The sequence below is a fragment of the Oryctolagus cuniculus genome, chromosome 1, assembly GCF_964237555.1.
Source record: "Oryctolagus cuniculus chromosome 1, mOryCun1.1, whole genome shotgun sequence".
NCBI lineage: Eukaryota > Metazoa > Chordata > Mammalia > Lagomorpha > Leporidae > Oryctolagus > Oryctolagus cuniculus.
Genome location: NC_091432.1, coordinates 102,300,367 through 102,309,812, shown reverse-complemented (window position 1 = coordinate 102,309,812; position 9,446 = coordinate 102,300,367). Strand labels below are relative to the sequence as shown.

The window sequence follows — 9,446 nt, the reverse complement described above, 5'->3', positions numbered from 1 at the left end:
AAATGCTGGTCTGTGTGGCCAAGGAAATGTCTTTCCTACCCCTCCACCACCAACTTTGGGCAGATAGCAAGGAACCACAAGACTGAGTATTGGGACTCAGGGCCAGGATGGTATATCCCAACCCTGGGAAGATCCTAACCAGGCCCCATTCCTGGGCCAGTATCTATAGATTCTGAGCCTGTAGACTGGCCCCTGTATCAGGCAGAGACTTCTGTTCTGGCAAGACAGACTTGCTTTGGTGTGTATTACCACCAGCAACCACAAGGCATGGCACTTGCCCCACAAGACTATAACAGCCTGGTGAGTGCAAGACTCAGGTGTTACCCACCTTGTACCTGCTTGAACAGCTGAGGGGTGCCTCTAGCACTCCTTCTCTAATCTTGGGCAGGTAGAAAGGAACCATGGGGTTGTACAGGGCAGTACCACGCTGGTAAAACTCAACTTCAGGCAGATTCTAATAGTGTCTGCCCCCAGGTCACTACTTATTGATCGAGTCTCTAGATTTGCTCCGGAACCATGTGGAATTCTGTGGTCCCAATTGATGAGTCTTATATCCCAGTCAGTATCACCAGCAGCAGGTAGGAGTGGCCTCAGGCTGTGAGTCTACCTCAGTATCAGACAGACCATACAAGGGTGGGCTTCAGTCTTGTCCCCCAGGTTGCACTGTTCTCAGTGGGTTGTGGACTCCGGATATGATCTAGCTTTATGACATTGGTGGCTACAAGACTAGGTGCCTGGGCATACCCTAGCCCCAGTAAAGGACCTGCAGAGGTAGTCTGTCCTGTCCCTTTTTTGATGCTTCCCAAGGTCATTCTGAACAACACACCAGCTGCAGATTTGAGATGAATCTAAGCTTGGGGTATATTTTACAATGGAAGCAACTAAAACACATCAACAGCAGACCTGCAGCAAACCTCAGCTCTGGGAGCCATCGAGTTCTGTAATACCAGAATGTGCGCAGTTTCAGAGAAAATAAACAGACTGCTGCTCTTCCTATTCACGGCACAACCATGGCTCATGGTCCCAGGAAGCATCTGGAGCAGCAGCTTGAAAGCACTGGATGTGGAAGAAACTGCTCCGCTTGCTCCTGGTCCATTCACCGGTCCTCACAAGCTGAGATTGTCTCCTTCTCACCATTTTCCTAGGTAACAGGCTTAAGTATGTGCTGACACAGGTTGAAGTAAATAACATTTTCATGCAACTGTTCATTAAGATTGATGGCAAAGTCCAAACTGATCATCTACCCTGCTGGTTTTATGGATATAATTAGCATTGACAAGACTGGAGAGAATTTCCATCTGATCTATGACACCAAGGGTTGCTTTGCTGTTCATTCTATTACATCGGAGGAGGGCAAGTAAAAGTAGTGCAAAGTGAGAAGGATCTTTGTGAGCACAAAGGAATCCCCCATCTGGTGCTACCCTGATCCCCTCACCAAGGTGAGTGACACCATGAAGACTGATCTGGAGACTGCAGGATTGCTGATTTCATCAAGTTTGATGCTGATAAGCTGTGCATAGTAGTAGAGATGCCAAGCTGGGAAGAATTAACGTACATGAACAGAGAGACATCCTCGTTCTTCTGATGTGATTCATGTAAAAGATGCCAATGACAACAGGTTTGTCACTCGGTCCTCTAACATTTGCATTATTGGCAAAGGCAACAAACCATGGATTTCTCTTCCTGAAGGAAAGGGAATCCACCTTGTCATTGCTCAAGAGAGACACAAGAGACTGGCTGCCAAACAGAGCAGTGGGTAAAATGATCTCCAGGTGACATGTTAGAAAAGTCTTTTGTACTTAATTTAAAACAATTAAATTGGCCTGCGCCGGGGCTCACTAGGCTAATCCTCCACCTGCGGCGCTGGCACCCCGGGTTCTAGTCCCGGTTTGGGTGCCGGTTCTGTCCCGGTTGCTCCTCTTCCAGTCCAGCTCTCTGCTGTGACCCGGGAGGGCAGTGGAGGATGGCCCAAGTGCTTGGGTCCCTGTACCCGCATGGGAGACCAGGAGGAAGCACCTGGCTCCTGGCTTCAGATCGGCGCAGTGCGCCGGCCATAGCGGCCATTTCAGGGTTGGACCAATGGAAAAGGAAGACCTTTCTCTCTGTCTCTCTCTCTCACTGTCTAACTCTGCCTGTCAAAAAAAAAAAAAAAATACAGAATTGGAAGGGGGAAGATGAATCCACAATTAAAGAATGTGCATTCGAAGGAAAACAGTATTTTCAGTCAATGGTGTTGGGAATATTGGGTATATAAACACACAGAAGAATAAAACTAGACCTCTATCTCCCATCATGTAATAACTTTTAATAATTCAAAATGTACTAGAGACCTAAATATAAGATCTGAAACTTTGAAACTACTATCAAAAATAGAGGGAATGTTTCAGGACATTGGAATAGGCAAGGGCGTTTTGGATCAGACCCCGAAGCCCTAGAACAGAAGCAAAAATAGACAAATAGGATTTCAGACTAAAGATCTTCTGCACATCAGAGGAAGCAATAAACAGAGTGAACAGACAACCTGCAGAATGAGAAAATATTTGTAAGCTATATCTGACAAAGGGTTAATATCCAGAACATATAAGGAACACAAATATCAAATAATCGAATTCATAAATAGGAAGATCTACAGATATTTCTCAAAGACAGACATACAAATAGTCAACAGGCACATAAAAAATGCTAAATGTCATTAACCATCATCAAGAAATGCAAAGCAAAACACAATGAAATATCACCTCACCCAGTTAGATTGGCCATTATGAAAGACAAACAAATGCAGGCAATGACTATTGGTGGGAATGTAAATTAGTACAGTCATTGTGGAAAACCATATGGATATCCCTCAAACTAAATATAAAGCTACCATATGATCCAGCAATGGGTAAACAGTCAGGGAAATAAAATTCCCCCTCTGTCAAATAGACATCTCCACTCCCATGTTTATTGCATCACTACTGACTAGGGCCAAGAGATGGAAACAACTTAAGTGTCCATCTGCTGATGACCTGAGATAGAAAATGTGGTCCATACACACATGGACTACTATTTGGTCATAAAAAGGATGAAATTTTCTCACTGGCCACAATATGGATGAAACTGAAGATTATGATAAGTGAATCAAGTCAAGCACAAAAGACAAGTTCTGTATAATGTGACTCATGTAGGATATAAAAAAGGAGGGGGGAAGTGACGTCATAGAAGTTAAAAGTCTAATGGTTATCAGAGACTGGGGAACAAGGGAGGAAGGAAAGGTGGGAAGGGGAAAGGTTGATTAATGGGTACTAAGTTATAATTCAATAGGAGCAAAACTAGCAGTTCTATTGTGCAGTGAAGTGCAATGCAAGTGCAATAATAACAATAAAAGAGTATATTGGTAAGGTACTATGTATTTAACAATTGTCGCTCCCCGTCTTCGTGGAGGAATGACACAGGACCCTGCGCTGTTCTTTTATCTGCTCGGCCCTCCCCGGGTTTGCTGCTGGTTCTTCCCGGGTTGGCTACTGTCCCTTCCACCTCCGTGGAAGGGCGGTTCCCCCTGGCCACTTTCCCCACTTCCGCAGGGGAGCGGCACACCGCCGGCCGGCTCTCTCGGGGGCTGCACAGGTGTTCCTTCAGATAGATGTTCCTGATGCATGTTGTCTCTCTCCTCCTTTATAGTCCTCTTCCACCAATCCCAACTCTGCTACCCACACGCCGAGTACGCTGCTCTCCTCCAATCAGGAGCAGGTCCTACAGTTTATTGGTTGAACTGGAGGCAGCTGTGTAGAAGCTGTTTCTCCCTTCTCAGTGCCATATTGTGGGAGAGCAGATGCATAGAATAAGTCTTAATTCCAGTAACTTAGTCTAGTCCGGGTTGCTCCCCACAACAATCATACAGGATTTTAATGTTTTCACTATAAAAAGTTAGATGTTTAAGATAGACATATTTACTCCAATTAGACATTACACAGTATACATGTAACACAACATCACTTGGTACCCATTAATATATACAAATTGTATGGCCTGTTAAAATTATTTTTAATTAAAACATTTTTAAAATATAAACACTTATTTACTTTTGTGAACACAAAAACTGTTCTGAGGCTAAAAAGTTTAGCAAACACTGGATAAACAAAGCCATATACTTTATCTCGTCTGAGCTATGAATTGCAATCCTCTGAGCATAACGTGACCTTGGGACCAATCTGGGAAGCTGTGCTCTCCCTAAGCTGCTGAGAGTTCTGGATAGATTTGAAGTGGAAAGTGAACAGAGTATAGTCATTGTACAGAGGACAACAGGGAGGGCGATCCAGAAGAGAATGGTAAGGCACAGAGCCATACAGACAGGGACAACTCGGGCCACACTGGCCAGTCTGTAAAGGGGCTGGGTTCTGCAAAGCTTTTTACTTTTAAGCTAGGTTCTAGGTTGTGCAGTCAAATTCAAATAGATAGTAGATTGGCTTCATCCAGATAACTCAGGGAAAGATTTTTATTGTTCAGTGTACTCTCTGAGAACAAACTGATGTTGTTATCACAAGCTTTTGTATCTCAATGTGATTCGAAGTAAAATGTTTTTTTCACTCCAATGTCCTGAGAGCTCACTGCCTGGCTATAAAGTACAAACTCCTGGAGGCGATTTTAAAATATAGTCCTACCCAGGCTCTACTCCAGATCAACTAAATCAGAATCCACAACCTCTAAGATATGGGGCTCAAGGACCAAGAGTTTTTAAGAGCTCCCCTAGGTGATTTTAATGTGTGGCCAGAATTAGAGACTGCGCTTTCTGTTTTTCTTATCCTAGCATATTCTCTCCCTGCACCGCCTCTGGCCAAAACACCCAACTTTAGAACTACCTTAAAACACTGTATTTTTCCCTTCTCGGGACCTGGCACAGCATTTAGTATGTGGTTGTTGATCCGAGCTGAAGGCATTTCCCAGAGAGCACCATTGTCCCTGCTGACATTTCTCCAGTTTGGGCTACAAGAACAAACTCCTTACTGACAGATTGAGATCCTCCGGGAAAGAGGGCATGATGGGCCAGAGAGTCTTCATAGGGATCACAAATTTGATTGCCACTGTAAGTTTTCACAAGGGACCTATTAGTGACTAAATAGACATTCAGATTCAAACTGACACTCAACAAATCTTTCTGGGGTTTTGACACAAAAAGAAAACTTTTTATCAGTTCATCTGAAGTAGATGGAGAGTTTGCCTTGTAAAAACATCGGAGTCGAGAATTTCAAAGATGGTAACACAAGTCTGTATTATGGATCACTCGCTTTTGTTTTAAAAGCAGTGATTACCTCAAAAGATAATATGAGGGGTGGATGTTTAACCTAGCAGTTAGAATGCCAGTTGAGATCCCCACATCCCACAACCAGAACACTTAGTTCAATTACGAGCTCCACTCCCGGTTCTAGCTTCCTGCCAATAAGCACCCTGGGAGGCAGTGTCACTTACAGGTGGGCCTGTGTCACTTATGTGAGAGACTGATTGAATCCCAGGCCCTAATCCCAACAGCCCTAACTGTTGTGGACAATTCAGGAGAAAACCAACAGATCTCTCTCACTCCACTCTGTGTGTGTGTGTATGTGTGTGTGCACACGCGCATCTTCCTCCGTCTCGAACTTTTATAAAAGGAGAGACAATGTGAGAAAATATTTTATGCTACAACATAAAACTGAGTTAAAACCGAGTCTAGGGAAGTACAAATATTGGTTTGAAAAACAGATTTTAGTCACTGAAAAATATTCAAACTTTAATGAGAAGTAAAGTTAGCAGGAAAACTTCTCAATACAAACTTACAGAATACTTGGTTTGTGAGCCATATGCCTGTATCGGTGATTCAGAAATTAAAAATAATTAGCATGTAATTAATTTACTCTGCATCAAATGTAAAGAAATGCCGTGGTAAGATTAATGAATTGATTTCTCAGTCTATTAGTATTTATTTTGCTTTTCTACTTTAATTGCAAACTAATCTCTTCCACTTTGCTGAACAAGGTCACTGAAGCACATATTTTTGCCTTTTTCCCCCCTCTAAGGAGGCTTATTTTTCCTTATTTATTGTTCAGGTTCCCATCTCCTACCCTGGGCCTCTTTGCTGGCTTCCAGGACAATGAACGCAGGATTCCAGGAGGTCTGATGCCCCAAAGATGGGCCAGAGAGCCATGCAATGAGCCAGGAAAAATAGGAAAAAATTCAGAATCCGATGGAAGAACCTCACGTTGGGCAAGGAAACACACCAGATTGGAAAATGATCATCAGATTGGAGAATGATCAGCCTGGCATCTTCCTGACCAAATTGGCTTGCCTGTGCAGCAGATCTGACCCAGAGGCGGAACAACCTTGAAGGCAGTCAGAGAAGCCTCCCTAAGCAGGGAACAATTGCCTGGAGGCAGCCATCGCAGGAGAGCACGAACCCGCCTCACTCACAGGGGAGAGGGCAGCCCCCGGTCACGGCCACTCACTCTCCCCTGCTTCTGCAACTCCTATTCGTTACTTGGGAGCTAAGCCTTTCCTTCCCAAATAAATGGCACAGGAGCAGCTCTCTAAGAGCACCACGCCACAGCTTACACAGCTGGTATCAGGCCCTCCCAGAGCCGGAGGGAACCAAGAAGCCAGATGAAGTCGTGGGGACCAAGTCAGAGCTGTGACCTGGGGAAAAGGTGGGCTGCGGCAACAGCTTCTAGGGGCCATGCGAGGCAGAACCACAGCTGCTGGAGGTGTGGCCAAAGTAATGGCTGCAGTGCTCAGCTCAGAAGCCGTGAATGCAGCCAGAACTTGGCAACTTAGACGCTTAGCTCATAATGCACACTGGTAAACAGAGGAGCAGGGACTCCCATCAGTCAGGTGCAGTGGCCATCTTCAGCTCTCTCAGCTGCCTTCTTGCCATGTGAGGGTCCCCCAGAGGCAGCTATGCAGGGCCATTACCCTCAGGCATGATCTGGAGCCACTGGGAGGGCACACAGTGGAGCCAGGCTGCTGGATCCAAGACCTACTGCTTGTGACTGTGTTGGTCAGGGTTCAGTGGTCACAAGTGGCAGAAACCAAGTCTGGCTAACTTCAGCCCAGAGGAAATTTATGGGATGGGTGTTGGGCAGTGGTTACAGAACCAGGCAGCACATGAGTTGGGATGGCTCTGATTTCTATGCAGCAGGAGACCAGCGGCCACCTCGTACCCAACTACTGCTGGCAAGAATCCACTCCCACCGTGGCTCCGAGTGTCAGGAAGGAGCGTTTGCTTTTCCTGGCTTTGGTCCTTTGTCTGCCTCCTTGGACTAGGGAAAGGCAGGTTCCATGAATAACCGTGCCCAACAAAACTGCCCACAGCACAGCAGAGATGACTCCCCAGTAGGAAAAAAACCAAAGGGCTGGGAGAAAGATGAGGTTGAGGCTGCAGGTTACAAATTCCAAAAGCATTTACTCTGGGGTAGCAGTGAATAAGCTATTGGCTTTATTTAAGCCTCCGTCTCCTCAGATGTGAAATGGGAATATTATTATTGTTTACCACAAGAAATTGTTGTGGGAATTAATGAAATAAAGCACAGTGGACGTTTTGTGCTTGGTCGATAGTTAGTGCTCAACAACACATCTTAGCGATTACTGCTAGTAGTTTCAATTCTTAGTTGACCCAAACTAGTTCGGAGGTCCCCCCCTTTGTCTGGCTAAGGCTGCTGTCCCAGGGCAGGCTCTGGAGGGCCAGGCCAGTGTTGGTGCAGGCGAGTTGAATCATTCTGATCACCTCTGTAATGAGGGACCCTCACCCTCTCGGCCCCTTCCTTTGGAATACTCCTGAAAGAGTCCCTGCAAGTTCTTGGCAAAGCCTTCTGTTTCAGCAAAAAAAAAAAAAAACCACTTCGCCCCAGCTGAGGCATTTTAAGTATATTGATCCCCTCTTGTCAGCAGAACAGAAACTATGACTTATGTCTGGCACTCTGCACACACAGGAGACTGCAGGCCCGCCCTGCCCCACCACCTGTGACTTCCACTGTCGCCAGGCAAATCTCCTTAGCTGTTTCTCAGAGGTGTCATTGCTTAACTTCGTAACTCATTTCGCAGCTTGGAAAGTCAAGAATCCAAGGAGCACACACTGACATAGGCCCTGCCCTCAGCACAGGCACGTGCATGCGTGCGCGCGCGCACACGCACGCACACACACGGTGCCTGCCTGCTCCCAGGGCCTCCGTCGAGACATCTACCCTCCAGTTTGCACTCAACTCTCAAAAAGCACTGGTCTCCATCGAGCTCTCAATGCCTCTCCCTCCCTGCCTGCCCACTACCCAAATCTCAAGCAGCAAATTCCAGTCTCCAAGAACATTTTACTGCTGTCCTGCATAAAAGGAGGCCTTGTCACCTCCCTTTAAACGTTCACACGCGCGTGCACACAGTGTGTGATGCCAACCACTTCCTTTCACTCACCACGTTGTGAATACACTGTGCAGTGTAGCCTGTCTTTAGAACACCACGTCTATCACTTATTTCACCCTGAATGGGGTCAGGGTTGTACAGCTGTGAGTATGGTTCCAAAGAGCCTGTCTTCATTCCGGCCTTGCCAACAAAGAGGAGCCTGGGATTTTAGGCAGACCCAGTCTCCCCAAATCTCACCTCATAAAACACATCCCCATCCTGCAGGCTTTGTGCTTCCCAGTCCACCCCGAACCCTGCGATGACAGTGAGCTATCCACCTTACAATCACTTAGTGTCAACCTCTCAACTCCACCCACTCACCCACCCCTGTACAGCCTGGCCTTCCCTGTTGCCCCAGCATGAAGCTCAAACCCCTTGTCACGCCTTCCAAAGGCCTTTGGCACAGGGCACTGGCCCTGTCCTCAGTCTCCTCCCTCACCACCCCCGCCAGTTCCTCCAGCAGTGCCACTGCTCAACAGAGCCTCCTCCAAACTTTTCAAGACCAGGTCTGCGCGGCTCCTGTGTGCTCGCTGCAGTCAAAACCCAACCTGAATGTCTCCTTTGGGCTGTATCTCCAACTGCTGCCTCAGCACCTGATCCATATAGGCGCCCAATAATTGTTGATTGCATTAAGGTGTGCGAATGAAGGCACAGCGTAGGATGGGTATGACTGAGCTAAGAGATGGCTTTGCTTCCCCCAGAGGACTTGAGGCTGAGTTCCCAGGAGCAGAGGAGCAAGCCCACCTGGAAATGAATCACTCCCCCACAAACGATGAGTATTACAGTGAGGCAAGCCAGTAACAAGTGAAATGCATTAGATATAAGAGTGGAATGATGCTAACACGAGTCAGCTCAATCACTTGATTTATATTCATTCAACAAGCAGTTAAGGAACTTCCATGGTGTGCTTAGCACAATGCTATGTAGGTCCCAGGGTCGAAATGTCCCTGCTCTCAAAGAACTCAGAGCTAAGTGGGACAAGACAGATGTGTATATAGGTATATATACAATTTGATATATATATCAAATATATATGTTTGACACATATCTGA

The 9,446-nt window shown here is 46.2% G+C and overlaps 1 pseudogene; it reads left to right on the top strand.

Moving 5' to 3' along the window:
• The first annotated feature begins 1,010 nt into the window (after positions 1-1,010).
• LOC127491780 (small ribosomal subunit protein eS4-like) lies at positions 1,011-1,833 on the top strand (annotated as a pseudogene).
• The last annotated feature ends 7,613 nt before the right edge of the window (positions 1,834-9,446 follow it).